Source organism: Rhincodon typus, chromosome 2 (genome assembly GCF_021869965.1).
Source record: "Rhincodon typus isolate 14 chromosome 2, sRhiTyp1.1, whole genome shotgun sequence".
Taxonomy (NCBI): domain Eukaryota; kingdom Metazoa; phylum Chordata; class Chondrichthyes; order Orectolobiformes; family Rhincodontidae; genus Rhincodon; species Rhincodon typus.
The window spans coordinates 88,768,176-88,784,872 of NC_063333.1; the positions used below are offsets into that span (position 1 = coordinate 88,768,176).

Genomic DNA, 16,697 nt, shown 5'->3' on the forward strand with positions numbered 1-16,697 from the left:
TTTCACTGTATTTGTAGTAAAAAAAAGTGACAATTAAAAAAAATCAAAGTTTAAAACAATCAAGCCTTATAAAGGGGTCTACACTGGTAGATACATCCAACGCAAATACAGTGGACCAAAATCAGCAGAATAGGACAGCCCCAGGATCAGCTGATCAGGTAAGGAGGACTCCTGGTATAATTAAATACACACTGCAAATTCTTCCCATTTGCACCAACTGAGAACGAACAGTTGATGTAGGAACCGACAATTGTGCAGTCTGATGCCTATTTCAGGTTGGTGAGTCCCTCTCCCATTTCCAGGCCTTCCTGAAAACTGAAATGTGTTGCAAAAGTTGCCAAATCACAACTGTCAACTTCCAGAAGCAAAAATGGGCAGCTGTGAGTTAAACTCCTCCCCTTTATTTTCTACTTAAATTTCTGTTTATTCAAAATTAATTCACTAAATTCCCCCAGTACATTTTAGCCTTTCATACAAATAGCTCTTAAGGTCTGGCAAGAGTTCACCAATTCTGCAGTGGTTATTCCTATTAAATAATCCTCATCTGAGCGATAATGCTTTAAATAGACATCATCTAATGTGTCTGAACCTTGCAGTCAATCCTGTGCTTTCCGCTGATGGAAAATGCATCTCTTACAGTATCAATAGGCAGATTTTCCATATATCCTACTTACAGACATATGTATGGCGAGGAATATCACTATACAAAATCATTTATTGCAGCTAGGGAATTTCCTCGCATTTTATTCTCTCAACCTTAAAATTTCCTGCAAATGGAAAAATGTCAATCATTGCCACAAAATGAATTTCATACTCTGAGCGAAGAGTGATAGTGGCACGTGTACAAATGGCAAGAGTAAGTCTGTGCAAATCATACAAACACAGAAAAGTACAGCAAAGGTGGCCACTTCGCTCATCAAGCCTCTCCCAGCTCTTTGAACATTTAAGTAAATTCCAAAACTCAAAGCTCATTACTTTTCATAATCATCCAGATGTTCCTAAATGACTGGAATCATTTTGCAGATATGGTGGCTAGAAATTCATTTGCCCCAATTTTTAGGCATGGGCACTGTGCTTTGTCAGCCAAATACTGCAGTGGGCAGTGAACAAAAATTGTACACAGTTCATTTCCCCCCGATTGCTGTACAGCAACAAGCTACTTCACTGCATGGCTAATTGCTATAGTGGTACAGTCATATGCTGAACATTCAAGGGGACGGTGGAGTATTGTAACGAAGCCATGTCTTCCAGAAACTCTTCCTTGGTGGACCAGCCTTGAGGGGCTGAATGGCCTCCTCTTCCTCCTGTATCCAGAGTCAAGGAGCTTTGTCTTATGAAGAGAGATTGAGCAGTTTGGGCTTATAGCGTCTAGAGTTTAGTACAGAATGAGATGAAAGTTAATTGACTTACATAAGACACTAAAGGGGATTCATAAAATAGATGTAGAAAGGATGTTTTCTTTTGTGGAGCGATCTGGAACGAGAGCTCATAATGTTAGGATAAAGGGGTAGCTGATTTACAACCGAGATGAGAAGAAATTACTTCTGCCAAAGGGTTATGAATCTGTGGAATAACCTGCCCCAGATTGCAGTGGATTCTGGGACATTTAGTAAATTTAAGGAGAAGTTAAACAGGTTCTTAATTAGTAACAGGTGGAAAGTTTACAGAGGGTGGGCAGGAAAGTGGAGTTAAAATTGAGGTGGATCAGCCATGATCACATAGCACAGTGGAACAGGCTTGAGGAGCTTAAATGTCTACTTCTGCAAAGGCTTCTTATGCTCTTATTTCTGATATTAAATGCACATTCCTCAGCAAAGGAAGATGTAACATTACACTGTAAGCTGTTAGGATAATCACATTGAAGCACAGAGGGACACAGAGGATATCACATCTAAATAGGGGAATTGATCTCCATTTTAATGACGTCTGGATGCAATAATTGGAAAGACGGAGGCCAGAAAGGAGGTCATGTTTCTGCCAAGGAGACAGAAAATGATCGAAGGAAGTGAGTATCTGCAGGGACTGTGCTAAGTTCACTGTGTGAAACCCAGGATCTGATAGTAATGCTGCAAAACTTGAATGATCTCATTTAAGAGATCTAGGTGAGTATTCACCCCATCCCACTCCCAGCATGTCACTGATGTCTCGCAGTACAGAATGCACTACACCTCCATCATTTATCCAGCAATACACCTTTATCCCTCAAACATCCTTACACTCCATCCCACCTACCACCCCCACCTCTCCCCCCTCCCACCCCACCCCCACTTCCCACGCATTCATTCACTCACTCTGATATTGCTGGCCAGGCATTAATCTCCGCATAGCTTTATAAACATAGTGCACCTCAGCTGTGGGAGGTTCATCATCCAATGGCATGAATATACAGTCTGTCCTGTCTCTTGTAGGAGAAGCTAACCCATAAGAGGAGTGAGATCCATAGAACCTGGCGGGAAAACAGCACAGCTACAACTCTTAAGCATCCTAATTATCAGGACACATACCATCAAGGCTGTAGCCCTCAGTGATGGGGAGTTGCTACAGATGGGGTGATTCTGGGCCTCTTGATTCCTTAACCACCCCACCATCCCGTCGTGTTTTATGTTTAGATAGTTAAGATCTGCTGGCAGTTCAGCTCCTGTAACCTCAAGAGAAAGGAAAAAACAACTTCTGAGGAAGAAACCCAATCGTCTCGAAACGTCAGATGTAGGTCATGGGATCCCTGACGTAGCTGCTTTGGAGGTGCAACTCAGCCTGCAATGAAACATGTGGGTTTTCATTCCAATCCAGAAATCCATGACCCAGCAAATTACAAGGATTGCAGAGGTGCTTCCCTGGGGAGTGACGGTGTTGAAATGAAGCATGAACCTAGTGTCCTGTCTCAGGATAAAAAGAGTTCCTGCACCCACCAATCACCTCGACTCAGTGCCTTTGCTAATGCCATTGCTTCTTGCCAATGTGTTGGAGTCCAAAGCCAAGCTCTCAAACCACAGGAAGGGTCACCGGACCTGAAACGGTAACTCTGAAATTTTTTTCTTCACAGATAATGCCAGACCTGCTGAGCTTTTCCACCAACTTCTGGTTTTGTTCCTCTCAAGCCACAGGACTGCTTGAGGCCATCTGCAGTCTACAGATCAGGATTGTTTTACCATTCATGCTGCAACCACTGCGTTGGCACAGTGCAGTCGCACAAGGCCAATCAATGACACTGGCAAGGTAGGCACTGCTTTTGGTTCACTATAAAGTAGCAGCAGCCAATACTGCTCTATACAAATATGCTTGATCTCTTCGTCAGCAATCCGCCTACTGCAGTTGCATCTGCCCATGACTGTATCTATAGAAGTGACCACTGCATAGTCCTGTGGAAATAAAGTCCCATTTTAACAGTGACGCTATCCTGCATTATAAGGCACTCCACCACGTCAACAAATCTAGTAACTCACGAGTGGGCATCCAGAAGGCACCGTAGACCATTAGCAACATGAGAATTGTCTCCAACAAACTTGCAGTTTCATGGCCTGGCATATCCCCCACACTACTACTCCCATCAAGCTAGGGGATCAACCCTGGTTCAATGAAGAGTGCAAGAGGATGTTCCAGGAGCAGTAGTAGGCATACCTAAAAATGAGGTGTTTACCAGGTGAAGCTACAAAACAGGACTATTTATGGCCAAACAGTATAAGAAGCATGTAATAGACAGGGCTAAATGATTCCATAATTAACGGATCTGATCAAAGCTCTGCAGTCCTGCCACATCCAGTCGTGAATGGTGGTGAACAATTCAGCAACTCACTGAAGGAGGAGGCTCCACAAATATCCCCATCCTCAATGATGGGGAGCACAGTAGATCAGGACAAAGACTAGGCTGGAAATAATTACAACAATCTTCAGCCAGCAGTGCTGAGTAAAAGATCTTTCTCAGCCTCCTTCAGAGGACCCCAGCATCATAGATGCCAGTCTTTAGCCAATTTGATTCACTCCACATGATATCAAGAAATAGCTGAAATACTGCAAAAGGCTATGGGCCCTCAGATATTCCAACAATTGTGCTCAATACATATGCTCCAGGACTTGCTGCACCCACAGACAAGCTGTTCCAGTACAGTTACAACACTGTCATCTGCCCAGCAATGTGGAAAATTGACTAGGTATATCCTGCGCACAAAATGCAGGATAAATCCAACCCGGCCAATTACTGCCTCATTAGTCTACTCTCGATCATCACTAAAGTCATGGAAGGTGTCATCAACAGTGCTATCAAACAGCACCTGCTCAGAAATCTCAGTGACACCAGTTTGGGTTCTGCCAGGGCCACTCAGCTACTGCCTTACTACACTCTTGATTCAAAAGACCTGAATTCCAGAAATGAAAAGGGACAGTACCTCCTCTGACATCAAGGCTGTATTTGACCAAGTGTGGCATCAGAGAATCGTAGCAAAATTGAGTCAATGGAAATCTGGAAGAAACCCCCTGTTGGTTGGACAAAGAAAAGTAGTTGTAGTTGTTGAAGGTCAGTTATCCCAGGTCCAGGACAGCACAGGGTTAGCAGTCATCTTAGCTCCATGAATCTTGCAGTTAGTAATTCCTTCTGACTCCTCAAAGTATGTGCACCACCCACAAGGCACAGTTCAGGAGTGTGACGGAATACTTCCCATTTGCCTGGATAAGTGCAGCTCCAACAACTCTCAAGAAGTTTGACACCATTCAGTACAAAGAAACCCAGATGATTGGCATCACATCTACAAATATTCACTCACTCCATCACCAATGCTCATTTCTGTTTACCATCTACAAGATGTGGTGCAACAATTCACCAAAGTTCTTTTCATTGTACCTTCCAAATCCACAACCACTTTAGAAGGAAAAGGGATCCATGGGAACAAAACCACTTGCAAGTCCCTCTTTAAACCAGTCATCATCCTGATATGCAAATTGCTGTGCCCACTCACTAGATGTGGGTTATTGTCTTGGAAGCCCCTGCCTAACAGAATCATTTGGTGTACCTACACCAAAAGGAACATAATAGTTCAAGCGGCAGCTCACCACGACCTTCTCAACGCTGGCCCAGCCAGCAAAGCCTGCATCCACTGAATGAATAGTAAAACACTGAAAGCTCCTGCAACACCCTTTGTGGTAGAATCTTCTGTGGAGTGCCTTTCTTCTCCTGCCTTCTTGCAAAATCTTCCTTCGTGTGTCCTCCACCACCAGTCCTGATCACATTGCAAAGCAAATGACACTGCAACAACTTACCCCTTACATACAGAACACAATGTGATTTTCTGCCTTTCTGTAGTCAGCAATTACCTCCAAATTGCTGCAACATCTCACTACAGTGTGTCCACAAATTCCACCTTGGCAGATCAAAGCCAAAAGTACCTCAGCTGCAATTTGTTGAGTGGCCCTTTAGACACCCCAAGACATTTGTTTGATAAGCACTCATTTCAAGGGTGAATGAGGCCAATGCTGTCTGTACATGCTTTGACCAAATATAATATCCTCGCATTACATTATTGATGCCAATGACTTCTCATAATCTCACTCCTACAACAGCTTTGAGTACACATACAGGATATACTCACATGCATTATTCCATTTCATAATGCTTCACAATCTCCATGCCAATATGTTGCATATATGGCTGTACTGCTACTAGAAGCTAGATGCAGGGCTACATAACTGTGTTTCAGGCCAATGGATTTTTTTTTCAAAGCTTTTTCAGGACATTTTTTGAAAGTTTACAGCAATTAATCCAAACTTAAAGTAAAAGATAGGAACAAAAACAGAAGTTGATGGAAAAGCTCAGCAGGTCTGGCGGCATCCGTGAAGAAAAAATCAAAGTTAACGTTCTGGGTCTGGTGACCCTTCGTCAGAACCCTCAGTTCTGAGGAAGAGTCAACGGACCCGAAACGTTAACTGTTTTTTTCTTCACAGATGCTGCCAGACCTGCTGAGCTTTTCCATCAACTTCTGATTTTGTTCCTGATTTACAGCATCTGCAGCTCTTTCAGTTTTTATTTTGAAGTTAAAGATAATTGAATGCATCTAAATTGCAAATATAAGGTTATAGGCCATGCTAATATTAGACAAGATACTTGACTCTGTGTGATAACCTGAAAAATCTAACACAGAAATTTTAATTAAACTAAATTATAAACCAATTTAATTGAATGAAGCAAGACTGGGACCTTTGAATATCTTTATCAAATGAAATAACTACTTATCATTGTCATAGGAATGTTAATGCATGTTACTTTTACTTGCTCCAAAGGTGGTGCTGAAACCAATTCACAAAACAATTGAGGAACTAGCCAAGTTCCTCAATTTGACAAATTTAGAAGGCATCTGAAGCAAGACAGCCAAATAAACATAGATACCTTTTAAAATTGTGACTGCTGCAACAGAGGTGTGAACTGGTTTACAGGCAGCAGTACATTATTACTTTCATTACGTTGTTGCTTCATTTTTACTAGTCAGTTAAAAATGACTCTAACATTCTAATTAGACTGAAGGTATTATAAATCCCCTATAATATTGCGGTCATTGACAAGGATCCTGCTTGTGCAGCCCCTTTTATAAAAATATATTAACTATGCTCTCTTGTCCTTCCTATACTCAATTAACCTATTTTTCTAATTTTCAAGGCCTGCAGCAAAATCACTTGGGAGGCTTATACCAAAACATATTAAAGAAGGGTCTAGGCCCAAAACATCAGCCTTCCTGCTCCTCTGATGCTGCTTGGCCTGCTGTGTTCATCCAGCTCTACACATTGTTATCTCATATTAAAGATTGAGTTGATTCATAAGCAGTTTGATTCTTTGAAGATTATATTGAACGTGTCACATTATGTGTTTTCTGCAAAACTACCACATTTTGTGCTGCATTAGCCCTGTTTATGTTTAAGTACAGATTAGAAGGAAATTGGTGGCAATATGACTATATTTGCACAAGGTTTTCTGCAATTCTATAGCTGCTTCAACGTTATTTGAACTTGAAAGTAAATGTACATGTATGACTTTATACAAATACAATTAAGGCTGTGTGTATGTGTGTGTGTGTGTGTGCTGACACTATTCAGGCACAACTTATGCCTGGTAAGCCAAAGGTCCATTCTGGCAGAACTGGGAAAATTGTTTTGCTAGCTTGCAAATGTGGGCTAAGATCTCAGCCCATATTTGATCTAAATAAAAGCAATAGAGAATGGCTTTGACTTTACCACCAATGTTTCTTGCTTTCAGATGTATATAAACTCTATCACATTAAAAGGTAAGTAGAGTAAATGCAATGCTCCATCATGGAGCATTTTAGACGATATTATGTACCAGTGTATGAAACAACAACAGAATAGCTATGGATAATGTTTCTTTATATGGCAAGATAATAAGCATGATTCCATTTAATTATATTTTGTTTGACAAAACCTATCAAATTGGATACTGGTTAGGGTTTGTAGCAATTTAAGTTGCAAGAGTGAATTCTTCCCAAATTTCATTCTCTATAAATGACTAACGCACCACAGAGAAGACATAATCAAACAAGTTTGATCCCTGTTTGCAATAGTATCTGACAGTCTCAGTGTATACAGAAACATTGACTCTATGTAGTTTTCAGGGTACGAGATAATGAGTCAAGAATCTTTGTCAGTAGTAAGGGCTATCATTGCATTAGTGTTTAACTTGAACTTGATCAACACAAGATCATTCTGTGCCACTTTCACTAGCAACAACCTCAATACTTTCATCCTGAGACACTTACCTGTCTATTACTTCAATATTCCATCCTTCAAACAGTCAAAAAGAGTTGCTGAGGATTCAAGAACACCTTTCTGCTACCCCGCCACATTACTTTGTTTAATTAACACAGTTGCAAACGTACAATGCATGCTGTCCATCAGGTTGTTTCAACTGATGAACATTATCATGAAGTTACACTGACATATTCAAGGGAAAGGCCTTTGTACTTTAATGCCGATCATATTACAGTGCACGCTAGAGAATGAACTAATCAATGTTCCTAATTATCTCGACAGAATGGAGATATTTGCATTTACAATTGCAGTGAAATACTTAATCTCCTAAATTATCACAAAAGATTTAACAGGATACTTTGAGATTTTAAAATCTGAGCAAACAAGCATTGGCAATTGTAATTTGTTTTCTTTTAATATGCCCTTAAATCTAGAATGTTATGTTTGTGGTTGGTTTTTATATAGTGGTTCATACAAACATTTCTAAACTAATAACCTTGACTGCATAGAGAAGATTCTTCAGTTGAAACTGTTAACAATCTGATCCAATGTCATCACTATAGCAAAAAGAGTTCATGTCACCTGATACACAGGGGAAAAAATCAGAACTAGAATTGTAAAGCTGAGCAAATTTAAGGCAATAATAAGAAACACAGCATTGTTATACAATACCATTAGGAAACAACAAATAAAAGGAAAACTCTGCATATAACAAAGGAAATATCACATAAAGATACCTTCAATAGCACCCTATTGAAATTGGCCCCACAGGGAACTGACAATGCTCATTATTCTACATGCAATCTTTTTAGCAGTACTTACAAATATTAGTAATATGCGTGGTCGACATTGGCACTAAAACCTTGAAAAGTCATTTCACTATCTCAGTCTCACTAAGCTTCTGCAATGCGACGTTCAGTGCTTGCGATTTTAGCTGCATTCTGTGCCAGCTTTGTCAGTCACATGTAACAGTGTCCTCTAACCACAGCTGCTTTCTATTTAAATACCATGCCTAAGGCTGGCTTAATCAGCAGAAAAAAATGGAACTGACGTTAATGTGAAATAGTTACTAGAAGACCATAAGGACTCATAGTTTAATTTCTATCACAAAGTTATTAATTAGCCAAAGCAGTTTGAACATGTACATTAAGTCTGCATTTACAAGATTCTAATCTATTTCACTGTAAATCAGGCTGTGCATGAAACTCCAATATGCAAAATTATGCCTTAAGGTCTCTTTCTATTAATTGCATGAATTGCATTACTTATGACATGTCCTTTGAATAATAGAGTATGTTTTCATTTATTTTTCGAAACATCCCTGCTTTCAGGTATTGGACAATATAAGCTGGCAAATTTCAGTAGTGCAAAATGAGCTGATAGAAAACAAGTAGCCAATTTTGCACTGAACTAGATGTTCTTGTCTGTTGAAATCACTGTCATTCCATAGTATGTAAAAAAACATACAAAAGACTTTCTCATATTTGTGAGATAAATCTTCAGTGAAAGTAAATTTCCCACAAAATTGCAGCAACTGAGAAATATAAACTGTCTTGAGTTAATAATTTCCACATGTTTTGTGTAAATATCCTGATTTCATTCACGTGAACATACGTTTGGCCGTGAAGAAGGTTGTTCACATTCAACTACAGAATTGCCTTCAGAAGGTCTCTTACAGGTCTAAACTATAATTTTAAAATAGCCTGCTATGAATCACTCAAGTAATTTCTTTTAATACTTAGCATAGGAGTTGCCTTGTGACCTGCTTTAAATCTAGGTAACATGGTAAATCCATGAAGTGTCTCATATTAAAAGTGAATTGGTTTATCTGAGAAGTTTCAAAGTCTGGAAGAGTCCTCACCTCCAACTTGCTGTTAAAGCAGGTGCAGTTCAGTTTCTTGTCAATGGTAACACCAGGAAGCTGACAGTGAAGAATTTTGTTACGGTAATGCCAGTGAACTTCAAGGGTGATTGTTAGATTCTGTCATGTTGGACATAGTCATTGCTTGGCACTTGTAAGGCCCAAATGTTATTTGCCACTTGTCTGCTCAAGCATGGATATTGTCCAAGTCTTGCTGCACGTGGGCATGGACTGCTTCAGTACCTGAGGAGTTACGGACGGTGCTGAACCTTGTGCAATCATCAGCAAACATCACTCAGTCACTGGGACGGAAGTGGCGAAGATTATCGATGAAGTAGCTGAAGACGGTTCAGCCACGGACACTACCCTAAGGACCTCTTGCAGAGATGTCCTGGAGCTGAGATGTTTGATCTTCAACAACCATTACCATCTTCCTTTGTTCTATGACTCTAACCAGTGGAAATGTTTCACCTATTGACCCTTAACACTGGTCAGCCAAAATCATGAGACAACAAGGTGTAGAGCTGGATGAACACAGCAGGCCAAGCAGCATCAGAGGAGCAGGAAAGCTGACGTTGCGGGTCTAGACCCTTCTTCAGAAAAAAAAATGTCTTGAAACATAAAAACAGAGAAGATAGAAGCAGGGGAGGCCATTCGGCCCTTCAAGCCTGCTCCACCAATCATTACGATCATGGCTGATCATCCAAATTCAATAGCCTAATCCTGCTTTCTCCCCATAACTTTTGATCTCTTTCACCCCAAGTGCTATATCTAGCCGCCTCTTGAATAAGTTCAATGTTTCGGCATCAACTACTTCCTGTGGTATCGAATTCCACACACTCATCACTCTTCGGGTGAAGAAATGTCTCCTCATCTCTGTCTTGAATGGTCTACCCTGAATCCTCAGACTGTGACCCCTAGTTCTGGACACACCCACCATTGGGAACATCGTCCCTGCATCTACCCTGTCTAGTCCTATTAGAATTTTATAAGTGTCTACGAGATCCCCCTCATTCGTCTGAACTCCAGCGAAAACAATCCTAACCTAGTCAATCTCTCCTCGTATGTCAGTCCTGCCATCCCCAGAATCAGCCTGGTAAACCTTTGCTGCTCTCCCTCGAGAGCATGAGCATCCTTCCTCAGAAAAGGAGACCAAAACTGCACACGATATTCCAGGTGTGATCTCGCCAAGGCCCTGTACAACTGCAACAACACATCCCTGCTCCTGTACTCAAAACCTCTCGCTATGAAGGCCAACATACCATTTGCCTTCCTTACTGCCTGCTGCATCTGCATGCTTACCTTCAGCGACTGGTGCAAAAGGATGCCCAGGTCCCACTGCACACTCCCCTCTCCCAATTTACAGCCATTCAGGTAGTAATCTGTCTTCTTGTTCTTGCTTCCAAAGTTAATAAGATCAAATTTATCCAAATTATACTGCATCTGCCATTGTTTTGCCCACTCACCCAACCTGTCCAGATCATGCTGAAGGATCTTTGCATCCTCATCACAGTTCACCTTCCCACCCAACTTGGTATCATCTGCAAACTGTGAGATGTTACATTTTATTCCTTCATCCAAATAATTAATATATTGTGTGAATAGCTGAAGATAGATATTTGGAATCTGAAAGGAAACTGTTTTAAAATGAACCCCTACTGAGAATCTGTGATCTTGGACGAACAGAAATCTATGTTACGATGAAATCAAATCAGCAAAAATATGAATTAACAGTTTATCAACCAGGACGAAGTAAGAGATCTCTTGCAAGCAAACACATTATAAACCATAGGATGTTTAAATAATAGAATACTAAAAAGTGGGAGGCCTGAGACATAAGTTAGTTTCAGAGGTTCAAGAGGAAGATGAAGTATTATATTATTAAAAAGTTATACAACTGTTAAAAAAAACACAAGGCTGATTCATTTACAAATATATTCAGCTAGAAATACAGTAGATGATCTATCTTGCACGCTTCGGAGGGCCCCAGCATCACAGATGCCAGTCTCAATCCATGTGATATCATGAAATGCTTAAAAATACTTGTCAATGCAAAGGCTGCGGACACTGACAACATTCTAGCAATGTACTGAACACAGAGTACTCCAAAATTATCCATGCTCCTAGCCAAGTTGCTACAATCCTAATAACTGCCCAGTAATGTGTAAAATTGTCCATTTTAGTTCTGTTCAGACAAACAAAGACAAATCCAACTGGTCCAATTGTCTCCCAAAAGTCAATTCTCAATTATCAATGAAGTGATGGGATGTGTCAGGGACAATATTGTCAATAGCATTTATTGGCAATAACCTGCTCACTGATGCTCAGATTTGGTCCACCAAGGATATTCAGCTCTTGATTTCAATATGACTTTGATACAAACATGTCAAAAGCAGTGAACTGCAGAGAGAAGGTGAGAATAACTGCCCTTGACACCAAGACATCATTTGATCAAGCATGGTTTTATGAGGTCCTGGAAAAACTGAAATCAATGGCAACTGGGGGTAAACTGTCCATTGGTTGGAGTCATACCTCACACAAAGGAAGGTGGTTGTGGCTGGATGTCAATCATCTCAATCCTGGAACATCATTGCATGAGTTCCATATGATAACAGGCCCAACCTTCTGCAGTTGTTTCACCAATGATCTTTTGACCATCATGGGGATGTTTGCTGATGATTGCACAATCTTCAGCACCATTTGTGATTCCACAGATAATAAAGCATTATCTATTCTTAAAATAATCATCTAACTGCAATGAAAAGCTATACTGGACAAGCATGGATGGTTAATGACAATGGACCTTGTTTTCTGATCATTCAGAACTTGATTTGGACCTCATTTAATTTGTCAAATAATAAAACTGAAATTATTTTGTTACCTGCAGAGCTTCTATTCATTAGAAGCATATAGTTTCATGTCTAGGTCATCCTTATGCGACATACACAGGCTTGATAAAGCTGTCCTTTTTAAATTTTTGAACATGGTATTTGGATATGCCAACTAGCATTTATTGTCCATCCCTAATTACCCTTCAGAAACGATGGCAAACTGCCTCTGCAACCACTGCAGTCCACTGATGTACATATACCCAGTCTGTTAGAAAAGGAAGTATCAATGTTTTGATCCGGCAATAGTGATTGAAAACGAATATAGTTCCACAATCAGGATGTTGTATAGTCAGGAGAAAAGCTTGCAGCTGGTATTGTTCACACTACTGGCACTGCATGTTGGTGTGGTGGATCTGAATGTTTAAAGTGGTGGATAAGTACCAGGCAAGTGTATTGTTCTGGATGGTGTCAAACTTCTTGAGTGTTCTTGGGATTCACTCAACCTGGCAACTGGAGAGTTGCCATTACATTATTAACTTGTATCTTGTAGATAGTGGGTAGGCTTTGGAGAGTCAGGTGGTGAGTAACATGCCACAGAATTCCAAGCCTCTGCCCTGCTCTTACAGCAAGAACATTAACATGGCTGGTCCACTTTAGTTCCAGCAGAGTAGTAAATCCAGAATCTTGATATTTGGAGATTCAGTGACGGCAATGCCACTGAATGTAAAGGGGCAATGATTACGTTCTCTTTTGTTGGATATGGTCATTATCTGGCACTTGTGTAGCACCAACATCGCTCAAAGCTAGAATGACCCGAGTGAATGCCAAAGCCAAACTAATACAGGGGGCTCTCCTGTAATGTGTGCTCTGGCAATGCAAATTGGCTATAACACGATTAACAAATAAGGGAGCGCTATTTGTAAAACATGAACTTGTGTTGGCTATAATGCAATTCCGTTGAGCATGGATTGTATGTCATAAACCTCAAATGTAATATCACACAGAAAACAACCATCTTATTACGAAAATATGTGAAGTCTTAGTTTGGAGAATTTATGTGAAGACATTAAATGTATCCGCATTATTTTAAAATGCAGCTCATTTAAATAGAAGAACGGACTCCAATGCTAAATTGATAGTATAAGTAACAAATGAAGTATAGTTTAAAATAATATGAGTGCTGTTAAAACATACACCTTCATGTGTAGTATTTTTGCCTAGATTTTGTTACATATTTAATATGTAAGAATTTTTGAACTTGCTCATGTAAATCATTTATATAAAAAGCTGTCTGTGTTACAAGCTGCTCTTTTCCAGCTCTATTTTGAATACAATGTCACTCAGATTTACAAAGCATTTTAATCCTAAAATTATCTTCAATGCCAATGGGCTACAAAGAAAAGAAAGGTCAGATTCCTCTACTTATCTGAAAATCTATCCAGAAGTCTGTGCTGTTGGAATGTCAGGTCAGATTAGCATTTAAATGGAGGGGGGAGTTTAATTAAAAGTTGCTGACGTGTCAACTTTGGGGGAGTTTCATGGAGGATTGCTGGTTGTGCGGTTTATCTCACACAATTTTGCATTGCTCACCTCTTTTGGATCAAGCTCGCACTATCATGCAGTACTGACCATTGCTGGGATTTCCAGTGGTAGAACTCTATTTAAAGCCCAGCTGTCACTTCATTACAAATACGAGGTCAGATTCGTAAATGTATTGCTTCCTTGCAGGATCACCTGTCTGATAAACTGTCATTATAATTGCAGCTATAAGAATGAAGCTACACAGGTGAGGAAGAATTTTGGAAAATATAATTGTTATATGTCCTTTTTGCTGCTAACTCCGCTTTTTCCAGAGGCCCCATTATCTCTATAGCGCAATTTTCTATAATGCAATGTTGTGCTAGAATGCAACTAGCACATCATAGCAGAACCCCATGTAGGTAGTTGCACAAAGCATAAAACAAATCCTTGATGACCAGATATCTGTACCCACTGTCTAATTATATAAATCAGAGATAATTCTTGGAGAAAAAAGTGAAATGCTTCTTGATTTGACTGAGATGGGGTGCTAGCTGGAAACGTTAAGGCTAAATTGTCAGTAGTGTTTGAAAACGATTTAAAAAATGTAAATGGTGCCAAGAAAAACAAGCCACAGAGCAATAGGAATGTTAGAAATCATCTCGTTTCACAAAGTTGCAAAGGATGAAGGTATGATGAAGGCTACAATGGAAAGCGAAACAAAAGGAAAGCATCCTTTTTAAGAAGTGATATGAAGCAAAAAAGTTTGTTATTCTAATATCTTAAAGTATACTTATACTGATTCAATGCGAAACATTTCTCCTTAATTGAAATTACTGTCATATAGGCAACAGCAAAGACTAGGAGCAAGAAAGTTGCAAAAAACACGCTCAGGGTATCAGAATTTAAGAAATATTATTAAGAAACAAAAGATTACATTTATATACTTACATGCTTCCCCGTTTATATTTTTAATGACCTGACATGTGTATATATACATATATACATGAAGTAGATACCTTTTAAGCTGCTTTGTCCAAGCTTGTAATGATGGTATTAATTGTGATGAAAATGAAAATATCCCTCAGTACTAATAGTTATTTATACTGTTAATTTTGAAGTGGTTATTTATCAATATATGGTAATGGAAATAATTGCACATTAGCATATTTTACATTTAATGAGGCTTGTTATGTGTATTTGATTTGTACTTGACCAGACAGATTGGAAAGAAGAAGCCAGGGAAATAAGGTATGTCCCAAAGGTCATGATGGTGAAGTGAAAAAAAATGCTTTATTTAAAGGATAGAGGGGGGATGCATGATGCTGAGAAACATTGAGAGGAATTTGAATTCTAAGCACAAATTAGCAGAATTCCAAGCTGGATTGACAGTCTTAAATTTAGTACCAACTTTTATTCAATTGTTTATTATTAAAAACATTTTGTCAGTCCTTGTGCTTTTTGTTGTAAGGAGGAAAAGCAAAAACAGCAGACAAGACAGTATGATTGGGATGAAATGCTTGGCATTCTATTATTATATATCCAGATCTGCAATACTTTGATCAGATGGTGCAAAATATTCAGAAAGAGAAAGGGTGCATTATGCAATGTTAGTTTCAGCTTATAGCATGAGGTCTGCAAGAATCCATCAGGAACAATTTAATTTAGATGAGGTCATGTGTAACCTGTCTATTAGTGACTGTCATTATTGTAATGCTGTCATGTTTGTAGGGTTCAAATGGCTGCACCAGACTAAAATTACGATGACAATCGAGAAACCTACATTCATCAACCTACATCTCAGATCGAGCATAAGCAAGAATGACAACTTAAGAACACACAGAGGATGAATGGAAGAGAAGGGGGAAATAAAAAGACAAAACAAAGAAATGTATCCTTTATATTCACTCAATTTGTCCATCAATTTTAATTTCTCATAATTGAACATAAATGTTAAAGGATAATAGCTTAAATGTGTATTTAGATATACAATTGTATACTAAAAATTCTTATGTGCAACTAGATTTTGGAAAATTATTAATGGCGATGGACATTTCCTCTCATGCAAATTTTAGACCAATATTTACAATATTTTAGAAATTTTAAAACTCATAAATAGGGCAAGGTTTCAAAACTACTCCAATATATCTTAATTGTAAATAAAGTGGTAGATTTATCTATTTATCTTCATGTGTGCTTTTTGAGTTTGCTCTACCAAAACCATTTTCTAATGAAATAATAATTTTGCTACAAATCTCTAAATTATGCCTTTTGTTTTTGTGTTAAATAATGCATTTTGTTTCTAATGCTCACTTCTGCTTTCAGCTGCAATAAGCTGGGTATGGCTTTTACCACTACATCATCAAAACCTATTGTACTTGAAAAAATATTCTGCAGAAGTTGAAAGTAATAAGGAGTTGAAGTCACTGGCATGCCCTCAATTAATGATGATTTCCCTTTATGCCAAGAAATTGAGTGGTCCAGATATCTCTCAATGAAGACAGCCTGGATTAGAATGTCAATTATTATTTGTTGCTATCTCCTTTGATTATCCACATTGCTGTTATATTTTGTATATGGGACCATGTAACTCACAAATCAGTATGCTACCTTTCTAATTTACATTATGACTTTGTTAATATATTTAAATACAAGACTTTTACAATTTTAAAATTATGTTGATGATACAATTATAGCACATGAAAACTTAAATATTTATGGCATTTCTATGGCAACAGTTTCAA

The 16,697-nt window shown here is 38.9% G+C and overlaps 1 protein-coding gene across 2 annotated transcripts in view; it reads right to left on the reverse strand.

Annotated features, from left to right (window-relative positions):
• Positions 1-16,697, reverse strand: part of LOC109913710 (zinc finger protein 385D) — a 360,208-nt gene that overhangs the window by 41,010 nt on the left and 302,501 nt on the right. The gene's annotated exons all lie outside the window — the stretch shown is intronic.